Source organism: Puma concolor, chromosome A3 (genome assembly GCF_028749965.1).
Source record: "Puma concolor isolate L17-30 chromosome A3, mPumCon1.1.hap2, whole genome shotgun sequence".
Lineage (NCBI taxonomy): Eukaryota > Metazoa > Chordata > Mammalia > Carnivora > Felidae > Puma > Puma concolor.
The window spans coordinates 125,191,407-125,207,604 of NC_141669.1; the positions used below are offsets into that span (position 1 = coordinate 125,191,407).

At 43.1% G+C, this 16,198-nt stretch overlaps 1 protein-coding gene across 2 annotated transcripts in view; it reads left to right on the forward strand.

Annotated features, from left to right (window-relative positions):
- The first annotated feature begins 22 nt into the window (after nt 1–22).
- PKIG (cAMP-dependent protein kinase inhibitor gamma) overlaps nt 23–16,198 on the forward strand; it is a 93,775-nt gene continuing 77,599 nt past the window's right edge. Inside the window, exons 1-3 of one of the 2 annotated variants that reach the window (XM_086702297.1) lie at nt 23–43; nt 521–554; nt 1,416–1,593. The gene's annotated coding sequence lies outside the window, so the exon portion shown is untranslated. Of the gene's footprint in view, nt 44–520; nt 555–1,415; nt 1,594–5,013; nt 5,155–16,198 lie in introns of those variants that run through there. The other variant, XM_086702295.1, reaches the window with a different exon arrangement.

Sequence of the window (16,198 nt, forward strand, 5' to 3'; positions counted from 1 at the left end):
TCACTTGTATTCACTGGGAGCCCGTTATGTGTCGAGATCTGAGGTACAAAAACACACAGGAATTTATGGCCTACTTAAGAGCCATATGCATGTATGACACCGAACATAAACGCACCGTGACACACGGTGATGAGTACTCTGAAGAAGTAGTATGAGGGAATGTCCTTTCAATAAAAGTTTATTTATTAACGCTTACTATGTGAGGGGAGAATAATGTGGTTGGGGGTGTGTTTTAATCCGTTAAAATTACACACACTGGAAGGGTGTTCTGAGGAATTTGTATTTAATCTGAGAACCGAAAGATGAGTCCAAGCTAATCGGGGAAAGATGAGCGTTGTTTCTTAAAATGAGGAATCTATATACCACTTGGGGTAAATGGGAGGGCCTTGGGTGCATGAACACATTAGGTAACGCTGAAAAAGGCAGAGTGAGCAAGTCCGGTTTCAAACCAAAGAGGAAAGTTCGTTCGCCGCTAGTACCTAACAGGTTTCTAACATTCGCTTGCCTCCATTTTTGACAGAGCGAAGGCTTCGTTTTCCAGGTCTCTCCAAAAGGTAAGCCCATCTCCAGGTAAGGAACGTTGTTTTGTTTTAGGATCAGTGTGTGTGCTTGCAGAAATCCGTTCATTTGTAGCAAGCCGTGTTCCCGAACCCCAAGTTCGGCTGCCCGTGGCTCCAAAGGCCAATACTCAAGAGGTGAGTTTTGCTTGGAAAGGAATATGAATTTTATTCAGGAGGCTGGCCACCTGAGGAGAAGGCAAACTCTTCTCCAAATGCCGACTCCGCCGAGGTTTCTGCCTGGCCCAGGGATTTTTCAAGGGATTCAGGGCAGGTCATCGGTACAGGGAATGCAGTGTTCCCAACATTTCTCGATTATGTGCAGACTTGCTCGTGCCAGCTAGAGACGTTATCACTGCTCTGGGAGATTGTGCAAGGGGGTCTGGTTCCTTAGTGCCTGGGGATTGCTGCAAGGGGGTCTGGTTTCTGTTTCGTGACTTGCAGAAGTGCTGTCCTTTCTAGAAAGAGTGCATGGTCTCTATACCAAAAAAGGTGAGTCAGCCAATCAGTGGGACTGAGGGTGTTTGCTGAAGTTTAGATTACTAGGTTGGCCACACAGGCTGAGGCCGCTTCAGCAACGCTGGTTGTCCATTTAAGAAGTGATGTAAATTTTGCTGGGTAAATTTAAGTTAAAACTGGGAGTCTATTTTAAGAAAAAAAAATTGGGAACTGTTTCACTTATATATATAACAGTGCAGGTGGTATGCAGATATGGCAACAATGATGAGAGGAGAGTGTCATACAAATGACTAAGTAGGGGAACATTTACCTGGGAATATAAGAACCTGTAGAGTTTGGCATCCTAAAATATTTAGATTGGAAGAAGCCTTAGAAATATCTGAATCTGTTTTTTTACAGAAATGGAAAAAGGCTCAAAGTGAAATGGTTTACCCAAGGCCACAGAAAAGGTTGATGGCAGAGGAAGGAGAATTACTTAAGCTTTCCTAATTCCTACCTGAGCTCTTCACCCAACCCCCACCCTTACCACTCAATACCTGCCCAAGTGGAGTTGCCTCATGGTCACTGAACCTTTCAGGTAACCCTTAAATCCTTACTTCTTCCCGTTTGGGTACTGCTGGACTGGCCTAAAGAAAGCGAAGACTGTAATGAAGTCCGTGATCAAATCCCCTCAGGGACATACCTATACTCAAAAAAATACCAGATTTATTTAGCGTGTACAGCAAAGGAGAATTCACATCAGAGAAAACATGAGGTATCTCTCTAAGAGGGAATTGGGAAGAGCTTGTTGTAGGATTTGGGTTTGTGCTGCGTATCTGTAAGGAGGGTTTAAGCAAGTGGGGAACAGTTTTCAATTGGATACAGTTGAGAAGCAGGGGCCATTGGATGGTTAGGTATCTCATTGGTTTACCCAGGAGGTGGGAGGATTAGAGCAGAGCCAGAGTTATGATTGAGAAGGAAGCAGGACCCACTCGTGGTAGAAGAGGAGAATATTGTCATATTTGTGATTCCACAGCAGCCTTGTCTGCTATTTGTTTACATTCTGTGAGCGCTGCTGTGTACATTCAGCGAGGAACACCAGGTCTACCTGGCAGCTGAAGACTTTTCATTTTCTCATCTACCCAACTGCGGGATCTTGCCAGTCTCTCAGTGTTTCTGACCCTAGTGATTAAGTGTACCTCATCTAGGTGGCAAACATGGGGAAAGCCGATCATCTGCTCCAATTTCCCACGTCATGCAGGAACCCCTTGCATTTCCTCTAGGTTGGGGAGCTCACTGCTGCCCTAAGGCAGCCCCTCCTGTCTTTACATGTTGATTGTCAAAACTAGGTTGTTTCTTCCCTTGTAAGGGAGGAAGTTTTTCCTCTACCCTCTGGATTCACTGATTGGGCAGGGGAGGCCTGGAGGTTTGTATACCATTCTGACAAAGGATGATACATTTTAAATTTGTAGAGAAGTTCTAAGACAATGAAAAGCAGTTTAGGCTATTAGGGAGGTAAAGCGGGAGAAATTAGTGGAAGGATTGTTTTAGTAAGGTTTATTATGTAGATCCCTCTCTTGATAAAAGTCCAGAGTTATCTCCTGTTTAACTTCTGCTCTTCCTGATGGAGAGGGTGGGGGTAACATCTTCACAAAGGGAAATTCATAAGGATGAGGGCAGAGAGCTTTTCTGTGTCTACTTCTCAGTTGTTTTTGGCTTGAAATAATTCTTATTTCAAAGTGGCATGTTCTGGGGTGGCATATTCTAGTCCCACACATTCTTATATATTGTTCGAAAAGATACTATGGGTACTTGGTTTTTAAAAATACTGCATAAAAGTACAGTGAAAATGTATTACCTTACCCCCTCACCTCCCAGATCTCTTTCCAGAGTTTATAGATGCATATGCCATGGTTATATGTATTATCTATCATTCCCTTTTTACACATGGTAGCATTCCAACCACATAGTGGTGCATATTGCTTTTTTCACTTAACTTATTCATTTATTCAGTAAATATTTACCATGCTCTTACTATGTGCCAGGCAGTTCCCAGTGATGAGAAAACAGCAGGGAACAAAACAAAATGCCTGCCTTTTAAAGAGCTTATGCTGTAGTAAAAAGAGACAAGTAATAAACAAATATAGGGGTGCCTGGGTGGCTCAGTTGGTTAAGTGTCTGACATCGGCTCAGGTCATGACCTCAGGGTTTGTGGGTTCGAGCCCCGCGTGGGGCTCTGTGCTGACGGCTCAGAGCCTGGAACCTGCTTTGGATTCAGTGTCTCCCTCTCTCTCTGCCCCTCCCCTGCCTGTGCTCTGTCTCACTCTCTCTCAAAAATAAATAAATGTAAAAATATATATGTATTTTTAAATAAACAAATAGAAAATGTCAGATACTGACAAGAGCTGGGAAGAAAAATAATAAAACAGGCAAGGAGAACACAAGAGTTGGTGGGGGTCTGCTATTTTAAATAGTCAGGGCAGGTGTTTTTGAAGACCTGACATTTGAACAGAGATACTAAAGAAATGAGGAAGCAAACCACAGAGGAAGAGTGGTCCCGACATGGAATAGCAAGAGGAAAGGCCGTGAAACAGAAGCATGTGTTAAGTAACAAAATTCAACCCAGTAAATTTGAAGATGTAGTTGGTTTTTTTAAGGGATTCATCAATTGAGTGTTACTCCTCCAGCAAGTAGAGGCACTCCTTGAAGTTCTACAAAATGGAAGCTTTTACAGAAGGAGAGTGGGGGCAAAAAAGTTATTAGAAGAAAAGGATTGTCGTAGACAAGGCCACTTTCTAGGGGAAAAGCAAGTTGTCTTATGCAGATTACCTCATCCTTCTTTGGGGTGTGGAGAGGGACCAGGTGGCAGACTCTTTGGTGAGGATTAAAAAATTCCTGGCTGACTGGCTAAGACTACATGCCTGGGGGAGGTTGAAACTGCAATTAGACTACATATTGAGCACACGTTTGGGAATTCTGTCTAAGCGACACCCTTTTGGGCCTGTGTGTGTGTGTGTGTGTGTGTGTGTGTGTGTGTGTGTGTGTTTAAAAACATGATTTACTTAAAAACAAGGCCAATGTGGCTGGAGCATGAACAAGAGGGGAAATGGTGAGAGATGAAGCTGAACATGGTGAACAATTCCGGATTTTATTCCAAATATGATGGGAAGGTTGTTGAAAGATTTTGAACAGGGGAAGGACATGATCATGTTTACATTTTAAAAAGGACATTTTGGCTTCAGTGTGGAGAATAGACTGGGGCAAGGTTGGTAAGTTGGAAGTAATAGTAGATACAAAGACAGGACTAGTTTGGAGACCATTGGTGTAAACAGAGCTTGAAGACAGGTCTTTATCTAGACTTTATTTACATCTTTATTTCGGTCTCTCTTAATTCTTGCTGTAGAAATTCATTTTATGGGTGCATCTACCGATGGACATTTAGACTGGTCTCAACCAGTGTGCTTTTACAAACAGTGGAGCAATGAATATCCGTTGTGCCCATGTTTCAATATATTTGCAGGGTTATTTCAAGAAATATAATTGCTGATCAGAAGCTAAATTTGCCATATTAAAATGCAATCTGATGATCTAATTCTCACCTTGAGCCCAAAGAAACAAGTTTATTCATTCTTTGCCACACCACCCCTTCTGAGATTAAAGGGAAACGCATCTGCCACTCCTCCCACATCAGTTTTCTTGTCTTTAAATATTCCCAGTCTAGCAAGCTTCCGCCTATGGCCCCGTTCTCTCCTCCAACTGTCCCCGTATCTGGTTACAGAGAGATAAACCGAGGCAAAGGCGGGATCCGAGGTACAAGTCCCCACCCCTCCCCTGCCTTACTGTTTCCCTTTCCCTCAGCATTTCTTTCCTTTCCTTTTCTCCTGGGGCCTAGTTTCAGGCTGCCAAACCCCACCCTGGTTCCTCACGGCTCAGGACCCCAACTCCCACTCCCTTTCCCTCCTCTGGCGGCTCTGGGGCCGCTGAAGGGGACGCGAACCGTCCCGGTCCCTTCCGAGCCGCCGTAGCGCCCGCCGCGGGAGTTCGGCAGCTCCGGTCGCCAAGGCAACGCGCTCCGCTGCGCGCTGCGGGCGCCAAGCAGCCCGGCGGAGGCGCAGCGGGCCGGCGGCGGCCCCGGCTCAGCGAGGCGGCGGGACTGCAGGTGAGCAGGGCCGGGCGGGCAGTCGCGACCCAAACACGCCGCTTCGGCGTCGACTCGTCGCAGCAGACCTGGGGCTGGAGCGCGGGGGACCCCCGGGAAGGAGGCTGGGGCCAGACCTGAATCCCCTGCGCCGCGCCGGGGCGGCACCCCCTCCTGCCCTGCAACCCCACTTGGCGCTGGCTTGGAGTGCGCTGTTGGCTGTTTACTGTATTTTGGGCCCATTGCTCCTTCTGACCTGCAAGTTTCTGAGAAAAAGAAAACCCCTCTTATTTGGGTGTTGGGGAATAACTCAAAACTGCGGAAAATGTGTGTCGGTGCGACTCTCCTGGGGCCAGAGAGGATTGACTTCATTATACATCAGTTTTCCCATCTGCAAAATGGGCATAATAATAGCTGTCTTATAAGGCAAACTAAATTTATATTTAAAACCCTTGCAGGTAAGTTCTCAATATCTTGGAGCTTTTATCAGTGCTACTACTACAAGGAAGTCCATCACTGAGCATGTATTGTGTGCCGGGGCCTGGGCTGATCTTCACGCCACGGGTGGAGTGAATGAGACGTCTTGTCCTCAGGGAACTCCACGGTTTTACCGTATAAACAGGAATGCATTGTGCTTCAAGCTGTGGTTTTGGACATACAGGGGACCGTGAATGCCTAGAGAAGGCAGTTAACTTAGATTTCAGGAAATGAGGCTAGGGAAGGTGGTCAAAGAAGATGACTTCCAAAATGAGACATGAAGGCTGCCTTTGTATTGGCCAGATGAGCATTGTGAAGTGCACAATGTTCTAGGCAGAGAGAGCTGCATGTGCAAAGCCCCAGAGCTAGAGTGCAGCCTTTTTGGGCATCTGCAAGGATTTCATAGGCTGGCTAGAGACAGATTCCAAGAAGTGGAAGTGGTCTGGCTAGATGATGTTTGAGAGAAAAGCAGGTGCTGCTTCAGAACGACTTTCCTTGTATCTCCTTTGTAACTTCTGAAGAATTTGGATTTTAGCTTGGGGGCATTGGGGAGCCATCAAAGGATTTTAAGCATGCAGTAAGTGTGTGTTGTATGTTGCATGTGTTTGATCAGAGGTATGGTTTCAGAAAGATGGGGGGAGTTGTGCTCCTTCTCGGTCTTCATTCCTCTTATCTGTTTTTCACATTGCAGCCATTCATTTATGGCAATTCAAAGAATATTTATCAAGCGTCTGTTATGCACCAGGCATTGTGGGGGCAGTAAGGACTCAGATTCCTGCCCTCACAGCATGCATTCCAAACATGTTCCAAGGTACACTTATGGGGTATAGTACATGAATCCAGTACAACTGGAAACTTAACATTGGAAGAGAACCATCAAGAGAGATTTGAAAAAAAGAAAGAAAAAAGGCCTAGATCATTTGAGGCCACTGTGTTGTACACTCTTGGAAGAAGGGTTCATTTAGACTATACTAGGAAGGAATGGCCAGAGAAGTAGAAGGAAAACAGGAGAATGCAGTCATGAAAGCCAAAGGAGAGGTTAATTTTGCAGAATCCTGCTTAGGTTTCAAGTAAGATAAGTTAAACATTAAAATGTGTCCTTCGGATGAATAAATATAGAGGTCACTGGGGACCTAATTGAGCAGATTTGGTGAAATGATGGGGGTGGAATCTAGAATATCGGCAGCTTCCAAAGGTTCAATGTAATATATCAGTGGGATGAGGAGAGAGTGGGATGTGAGAAAATAAAGACAAAGTGTAGGCAGCTCACAGAGTTTGGCTGTGAAGGGAGAGAGGGGAGAGAGAGAAGGCTGGAGAGCGATTGGGGAATAAGGTGAAGTTTTAAGCATGAGAGAGACGTGAGCAGATTTAAATGCTGATGGCAAAGAGCCAAGTACTGAGGAGAGAGGCTGAGAAAATACAGGAGATGAAAGGGGAAACGGATGGCACTACTTTCCCAAAAAGGTAAGAGTGGATAACATCCACAGCACAGATCTTTACGAGGAGTCTGACAGCTTCTACTTTTTTGAAGAAGTGAAAAGCAAGGCAGTTGATGACAAGGAGTATGTCAGTGTAATTCAACAACAACAAAAAATAAAAGGCATAGTGTGGAGTGAGTTATATTTTCATTATTGTCCTGTATTAGACATTTATTGAACTAGTAAGTGTTGAGCACTTTTCATGCACTAGCCTCAATTAATGATGTAATCTTGAGAACAATCCTGTGAGATAGCCTTTATTATGATTCCCAGTCTGTGGATGAGGAAATTGAGGTAAAATGCTTCCCCAAAGTCATACAGGATTTGAATCCAACTCTTTTTTTTTTTTTTTGTTTTTGAAAGAGAGCCAAGGGTGCAGGAGAGAGGGAGAAAGAATCTCAAGCAGGCTCCACGCTCAGCACAGAATCCTACACAGGGCTGGATCCTACCACCCTAGGATCATGATCAGAGCCAAAATCAAGAGTCAGATGCTCAACGGGACTGAGCCACCTAGAGCTTTTGCTCTTAGTCACTATGCAGACAGTATGACTGTCTACCTACGTAAGATACGATGACCTGCTGAGAAGATTCAAGAGAATTAAGTAAAAATAATTAGGTATAATAAGGTTAAGTGAACAAGCAGGTGTAACAGACAAAAAGCAATAGCTTTATGCAAGCAGTAATAGAAAATGAAATTGTAGGAGAGATGAAAATAACAACATGAAAAATAATATACCTAGGAACAAACTTTCAAATAAATGGGCCCAGGCTGGCCTCATAGAACAAGAGTGGCTAGAGGGGAGGAGGCTAGGTACAGGATGGATGTTTGGATAAGAAGGAGGTATTTTTCCTTTGGAAAATATTGATACTGATATGAGAAACCGGGCATGTAAAAAACAAAGCAGATGCCTATTGTAAGACATATTGAGAAAATATGCAAGATGTTGACTGTGATGTTTTTATAATGTTGAAAACAGACTGGTTAAATTATGGTGCAGTCCTGTGATATGTACTATTAGCCATTAGAAAAGAATGAGGTGAGGGGCGCTTGGGTAGCTCAGTTCACTGAGCATCCAACTTTGGCTTAGGTTGTGGTCTTGAGGTTTGTGAGTTCCAGCCCAGCTTAGGGCTCGCTGCTGTCAGCATGGAGCCCACTTCAGACCCTCTGTCCCCTTCTTTCTCTCTCCCTCCCTTGTGCATGCTCTTTCAAAAATGAACAAATATTAAAAAAAAAAAAAAGAATGAGGTGGGAGCTATATATATAAGAAAGATGTTTGCATCATATGGTTAGGTGTGAAAAGTGCATTACAGTACAGTGTGTTCCTATTTTTGCTTTTTTAAGTGTATACATACAAATCTATAGGAAAAATGTCTAGAAAGAGTAGTTCTTTTTAAATTTTTTTTTTATTTTAATTATGGCAAAATACCCATAACATAAAATTTACCATCTTAAACATTTTAAGCATATAGCTCAGAGTGCTAAGGATATGCACATTGTTATGCAACAAATCTCCAGAATTCTTTCATCTTGTAAAACTGACACTCTTTATCTATTGAACAATTTCCCCTTTTCCCCCTTTCCTCCTTCCCTCAGCACCCCCCCCCCACAACCACCCTTCTCCTTCCTGTATCTATGAATTTGACTGCTCTAGATACTTGATATAAATGGAATTGTACAATATTTGTCTTTTTGTGACTGACTTATTTCGGTTAGCATAATATCCTCAAAGCTCATCCATGTTGTAGCCTGTGTCAGATTTCCTTCCTTTTTAAGGCTGAATAATATATATTTTTAAAAGTTTATTATTTTATGAGAGAGAGAGAGCACGCGCATGGATGGCGGGGTAGGGAGGTGCTGAGAGAGAAGGAGAGAGCAGGCCTCACATTGTCAGTGCAGAGCCCAATGTGGGGCTGGGGCTTGAGCCCACGGGTAGGATCAAGACCTGAGCCGAAATCAAGAGTAAGACACTTAATCTACTGAGCCACCCAGGTGCCCCTGAATAATATTTTATTGTATGTATACGTACACGTTGTGTGTACATAGTATGTATAAATATTATGTTTATCCATTCCACACATGGGCACTTGGGTTGCTTCCACCTTCTGGCTATTGTCAGTAATGGTGCTATGAATATGAGTGTAATAGAGGGGTTTTTTATGTCCATGTCAGGAGATCATGGGGAGACTTTTGTTCCTTTCCTTATTGCCTTATTTATTTATTTTTTTATGAGCATGACTTGTTTTATAATCAGAAAAAGCAATAAGGATATGTCCTATTTGGGGAGATGGGGGAGTAAAGGTTAAAAAAAGGCCTGATCTCGGGCAGTGGCAGCAGGAATGGAATGGAGAGGGCAGATTTGAGAGACACCTCAGGAGAATTAACCGGACTTGACCACTAAAAGGTAAGGGAGAGGAGAGTGGAAGACTCGCCCCACCAGTGATGACAAGGGACATCAGTCCTAGAGGGGCTTAGACTAGGGGAAAAGGGAGGATGTAAGGCTGGAGAGCCACCTGAACCTTTGTTCAGGAATTTGGACTTTTTCCTGAAAGCAGAGGGAAGCCATTGAAAGGAAGGGAAATGACTTAATCAGAATTGTGTTATAGAATGATCACCCTGATTCCCTTCAACCCATTCTGCAAGCTGAAGCAAGATGGGGCCAAGTTTCCCTTTGTGTTACTTAGGCTTGAACCTCTGCTAATTTCCTTTTATTTGAGATGAAGTATTAGTGCTGAAAGATACATATCTACTCTTGAAAAGCACCTGGAATATTTCAAACAAAGTGCTATTTAGATTACATTGATTTCTAATTGTATTTAGTTTTATCTCAACCCCACAGTCTCCTGTAAATTTACTTTCTACCTTTAGTAGGGGAAGTATGAATAATTGAGGAAGTAAACAAGATATATAAACAACTCAAGTTTGAGAACTTCAGTTTATTGTTAATAAATTTTGACACTTTCCTTTTGGGAGAAAAGGGCCAATGTACAGTAAACACTGTCATATTAAGGAGATAATACAAAACAAAAATTTGGGGAAGTTCTAAGAGACTCAGCCCATTACCTGTTTCTTTTCTTTTCTTTTCTTTTTTTTTTTTAACGTTTATTCATTTTTGAGAGAGAGAGAGAGATGGAGTGTCAGTGGGGGAGGGGCAGAGAGAGAGGGAGACACAGAATCCGAAGCAGGCTCCGGGCTCTGAGCTGTCAGCACAGAACCTGACGCAGGGCTCGGACTCACTAATTGTAAGACCATGACCTGCGCTGAAGTCTGATGCCCACCCGACTGAGCCACCCAGGCGCCCCTACCTGTTTCTAACCCAACAAAACTACAATCTCTGTCTGCTTCCATACCATCGCAGAGAGAGAGAACTAACTATTATGATAACATATGTAAGAGTTTTGCAGTTTATAAGGGCTGAATTTCCGAAAGATGTGAATCCATGATCTCATTTCATTCCTCCTAAAAATTGTGTGAGGCAAGGATTATCATTATCATTCCCATTTTTAGATGAGAAAATTGAAGATCAGAGTATTCAAGAGTATTCCAAAGTCCTATATCTACTAAACTCTGGAGTTTGAATCTAGGTTTTATTTTCTTTTTATATTATAGCTTTTTAATATGGAAAATTTTAAACATATACGAAAGTACAAAGAATAGTATGATAAATATCTATATACCCATACCCCAGCTTCAATAGTTACCAAGACACGGTCAGTTTTATTCTATCTATACCCCCTACTCCCTCTCCACCTTGGATCTTTTTTTTCCATTCTGGATTATTCTAAAGCATATCTTAGATGACGGATCATCTTATCTGTAAATGCTTCAGTATGTATCTAAGAGATAAGGACTTTTTCTCCCTTGCCCCCTTTTCCCTGTAATCATATACCATTATCATCATACCTGAAAAACAAACAGTAGTAATTCCTAAAAAACACCTAGTATTTATTTGGTATTCAGTTTCCTCAGCTGTCTCATAAATGTCTTTTTACAATTGATTAAATTGGGATCCAAACAGGATCCACCTATTACATCTGGTCGATTGTCTCTTAAGTCTTTTCATTTATAGCAATCTCCTCCTCTTTCTTCCCCACCGTTCCCCTTGCTTTTATTTGTTGAAAAAGTAGGTCATTTGTCCTGTACAACTTACCACATTCTTGATTTGGTTGGTTGCATCCCTTTAATGTGTCCCTCTCTTCCCTTAATTTTTTTGCCCATTATACTTTATAGGTGGTGCCATGCATCTCATCATGTGCACAAATGAGGGACAGGGGAGAGAGAGAGAGAGAGAATATGAATCTTAAGCAGGCTCCATGCTCAGCACAAAGCCCCACACAAGGCTCCATCCCACAATCCTGGGATCAAGACCTGAGCCGAAATCAAGAGTCAACCACTCAGCCAACTGAGGCACCCAGGCGCCCCTCCCTGGATGTGATTTTAAGATTGATCATGGGGTTCAGATGTTGTTAGCATGGTCCATCCATTATAAGTTTCTCATTAGTCTTTCACAGAATGATTTTAGCAGCTCTTAATGATCATTGCTCAGATCTAGAATTTCTTTAGGGTTTGGAAAATGAATCTAGGTTTTCTTTTTTATTTATTTTTTATTTTTTTATTTAAAAAAAATTTTTTTTTCAACGTTTATTTTTATTTTTGGGACAGAGAGGGACAGAGCATGAACGGGGGAGGTTGAACCTGGGTGGTTCAGTCAGTTAAGCATCTGACTCTTGGTTTTGGCTCAGGTCATGACCTTGCAGTTTGTGAGATCAGTTCCTCATCGAGCTCTGCGCTGTCAGAGAGGAGCCTGCTTGGGATTCTCTTTCTCTCCCTCTTTCTCTGCCCATCCCCCACTCATTCTCCCTCTCTCTCTCTCTTTCTCAAAATAAATAAGTAAACTTAATTTTTTTAGAAAAAGGAAAGTTGAAAAAGAATAGAAAAGTTGGTGGTTTCATCCTACCGTTCAACATCAGTTAAACATATGTAATTATATTGCTTTTTTGTGTGCACAAGGGTTAACATCAGTGGTTCTTGATGATCTCTGCATGTTACACGTGGTCCATATGGCCATATTTTCCAGACCGAAAAACTGGGGCTTGTAGTTTGGTGAATATAGTATGCTCAGAGGTTCAAGAAAACAGTATATATATATTTATTTTATTTTATTTTTAAGTAACCTGGTGTGAGGCTTGAACTCACAACTCCGAGATCAAGTGTCGCATGTTCTACCAACTGAGCCAGCCAGGCACCCCTGGAGAATAGCATATTTTAAAATAACGCGGTCTTGGGGAAATCCTAGATGTGTTTTTATGTATCGTAAGGAAGCAATACAAAGTCATGGTGAGGAGGCATTGGAGTCCTTTGGACATGACTTCAAATCTTGGCCCAGGCACTTTCTACTTTTGTGCACAAGTTACTTAGCTTTTCTTCCTAAGCTTCAGCATTTGTAAAATGGATATAACTAGCTCATGAGGATTGCATGAGCTAAAGGGCTCCGCACAAGGCCTGGCAGGTAGTAAGTACTGGGCATATAAATGTTAATTGTTGTCATTATTATGAGGCCTTTGAAACATGTACATGTATTCAGTAATCTTTTTTTGCAAATGACTGTAGGAGAACAAAAGCGTCTTTTTTTTAAAGATTTTTTTTTTTTTTTTAGAGAGAGAGTGCGAATGAGCAGGGGAGAGGGAAAGGTGCAGAAATATTTTGATGCCCAACTTGGCATGCCCCTGGGGTCTGTAATAAGACCTGACTTATTTGCCTTTCTCACAGTATTTGAATAACTGTTAGCACCTATTCCATTGCCTTTAAGATAATCTCTTTGAAGAGTGTGCATGTTTTTGGCTCATATAACTTGTACTTGTTCCAGAGGTAAGACTGACTTCAACATTAACTTAATCCATTGCCAGGCTTCTTTCCCTCAGATTCTCTTGGTGGTGGCCTTCCCAGGTTGTTGGCTTCATCTTTAGGCCAGCAGCAAAAGAGCTGTGGTGGTTCTGGGCCCCAGGTCCGTGTGTAGCACCCACCAAAGGAATTGAAAGATTCTCTCTTCCTCTGCTCTTCTAAGTGAAAAATTTTCTCAGAAGCCCCCAGTATACTAATCCTAAAATCTCATTGGCCTGTATTGGGTCATGTGCCCATTCTTGAACCATTTGCTGTCATCAAGGCAATGCAGTGCCTTTTGGCTTAGGCCTGGTTCTTGAACAAGTTATTTATGAGGGGGACGAAATTATCTTTAGGCCAATCAAGAACAGAATTGTGTTTCTATTAGGATGTTTTTCTCTGAAGAGGAGGAATGGCCTCTGAATAGATTGGTTGGCTAGGAATTCTGTTGGCTGCTGATAACAGTGCTTTAAATAAGACAAATTAGGGGCGCCTGGGTGGCGCAGTCGGTTGAGCGTCCGACTTCAGCCAGGTCACGATCTCGCAGTCCGTGAGTTCGAGCCCCGCGTCGGGCTCTGGGCTGATGGCTCAGAGCCTGGAGCCTGTTTCAGATTCTGTGTCTCCCTCTCTCTCTGCCCCTCCCCCGTTCATGCTCTGTCTCTCTCTGTCCCAAAAAAATAAATAAACGTTAAAAAAAAAAAAAAAAATTAAAAAAAAAAAAATAAGACAAATTAGGGGCACCTGGGTGGCTCAGTCGGTTAAGCGTCCAACTTCAGCTCAGGTCATGATCTCGCGGTCTGTGAGTTCAAGCCCCGTATCGGGCTTTGTGCTGTCAGTTCAGAGCCTGGAGCCTGTTTCGGATTCTGTGTCTCCCTCTCTCTCTAACCCTCCCCCGTTCATGCTCTGTCTCTCTCTGTCTCAAAAATAAATAAATGTTAAAAAACATTTAAAAATAAATAAATAAGACAAATTATTTTTCTTTCAAAAAAATTAAGTCCAAAGTAGGTTGTCTGTTGCTGGCATGGCAGTTCAACGGTGCCATCAGGCAGTCAACATCTTTCTCTCTTTCTGCTTCACCGTCCTTATCCATGGCTATAACTCTCATGGTCACCTTGTGGTCACCACTGGGCTTCTGGCTCTAACCAAACAATCCTTCCTCAAGGCAGGAAGAAGTAGGAAAGGAGAAGACAAAGGATGTGCTTTAAAGTACTGGAAGTCCCAACCAACACATTCAGTTTACATCTTATTGTCCTTTCTTATAGGTGAGGGACGCTGGTGAATGTAGTCTCTTAGTTGGACAGATTGCTGTTCCCAACAATATAGGGATTCTGTTGCTATGGAAGAAGAGAAAATGCCTGTAGGCCTGGCACTGTGCAGTACCCACCACGGAAGGCACCGACAATCTCCACTACCCTCCATTTGGAGGAAACCATAGTTTGGTATATATTTACTGTCTTTCTAATCATCATTTTTTTTTAAGTTTCTATTTTTAATTTTGAGAGAGCATGAATAGGGGAGGGGCAGAGAGAAGGAGACAGAGGATCCGAAACAGACTCCATGCTGACAGCAGCAAGCCCAATGCAGGGCTTGAACCCGTGAACTGAGAGATAATGACCTGAGCCAAAGTCAGACACTCAGCCGACTGAGCCAGCCAGCCAGGTGCCCCTGTATTCATGATTTTTCTTTTTTTTTTTTTTTATTAAAAAATTTTTTTTTTAACGTTTATTTATTTTTGAGACAGAGAGAGACAGAGCATGAGCAGGGGAGGGGCAGAGAGAGAGGGAGACACAGAATCTGAAACAGGCTCCAGGCTCTGAGCTGTCAGCACAGAGCCCGATGTGGGGCTTGAACTCACAGACCGCGAGATCATGACCTGAGCCGAAGTCGGACGCTCAACCGACGGAGCCACCCAGGCGCCCCTGTATTCATGACTTTTCAATCATATTCTACATGTGTTATAGTTCATATTTTCCATTTAACACCATCATGAGTATCTTTTCATGTTTTTTTGTTTTGTTTTGTTTTTTGGTTTTTTTTGAGAGAGAGAGAGAGCATGCACAAGCGGGGGAGGGGCAGAGAGAGACGGAGACAGAGGATCTGAAGTGGACTCTGTGCTGACAGCAGACAGATAGCCTGATGTGGGGCTTGAGCTCATGAACCGTGAGATCATGACCTGAGTCCAAGTCAATGCTTACCCGACTGAGCCACCCCGGCGCCCCATGAGTATCTTTTCATGTCAGTTAATACATAGGAGAAGCTTCTTCATCTCCACTTAACAGATGCTAGAGTAACAGATCCTCTTCATTTTTACTATAAAACGTAGTGTTTAATTCCATGGCCCTCTGAATGTTCTCGGCCAGTAAACAACTGTATACTGTGCAGTCCAATACAATAGCCACTAGCCACATGTGGCCGTTTAAATTTTAGTTGATGTCATTTAAAAAGTCATTTTCTCTCTCGAAAAGCCACAGATGACTGGTCATTACTGTAGTGAGGAGCCCAGAAATGGGATTGCAGACACTGGTGTGGGGCAGCTCTGCTCCACAGCGCCAGCACAGCGCAGCTCTCACCTGTTTGGGTTTAGGGTGTTTGAGTGTAGTGGTTAAAGTCACCAACCCGGGCACCTGGGGGGCTCAGTCTGCTGAGCGACTGGCTCTTGATTTTGGCTGAGGTCATGATCTTGCAGGTTGTGGGATCGAGCCCCGCGTCAGGCTCTGCGCTGACAGCCTGTGGCCTGCTTGGGATTCTCTCTCTCCCCCTGTTCCCGCCTCTCCCCTGCTTGTGCACACACTCTCTCTCTCTTTCCCTTTCAAAATAAGTAAATAAACATTTAAGGTCACCAACTTGGAACCAGACTGCCTCATGTGAATTCTCACTCTACTATTTGCTAGTTGTGTGACTTCAGGTAAGTTCCTTACTTTCACTGTGCCCCAGTTTCCTTACTTGTAAAATGATGGTCCCAGTAGTACCTAGACTGTGAGGGTTACAGGATTTGATGTATGTAGAGTGCTTAGAACAGTGCCTGGCACAGAGTGAACAATTGTACATATCTGTCACGATGCTGCTGCTGATGGTGATGGTGGTGGTGGTGATGGTGGTGATGGTGATGACCAAGAGTCAGCTGGGTTTGTTCCCAAGCCTGTTCGCGCCAATTTTACTTGCTCTTGTGATTACAAAATAACTGTTACATAGGCTAATGAGATTTGGGGCCATAAAGGGGGAAAAAAAAGAC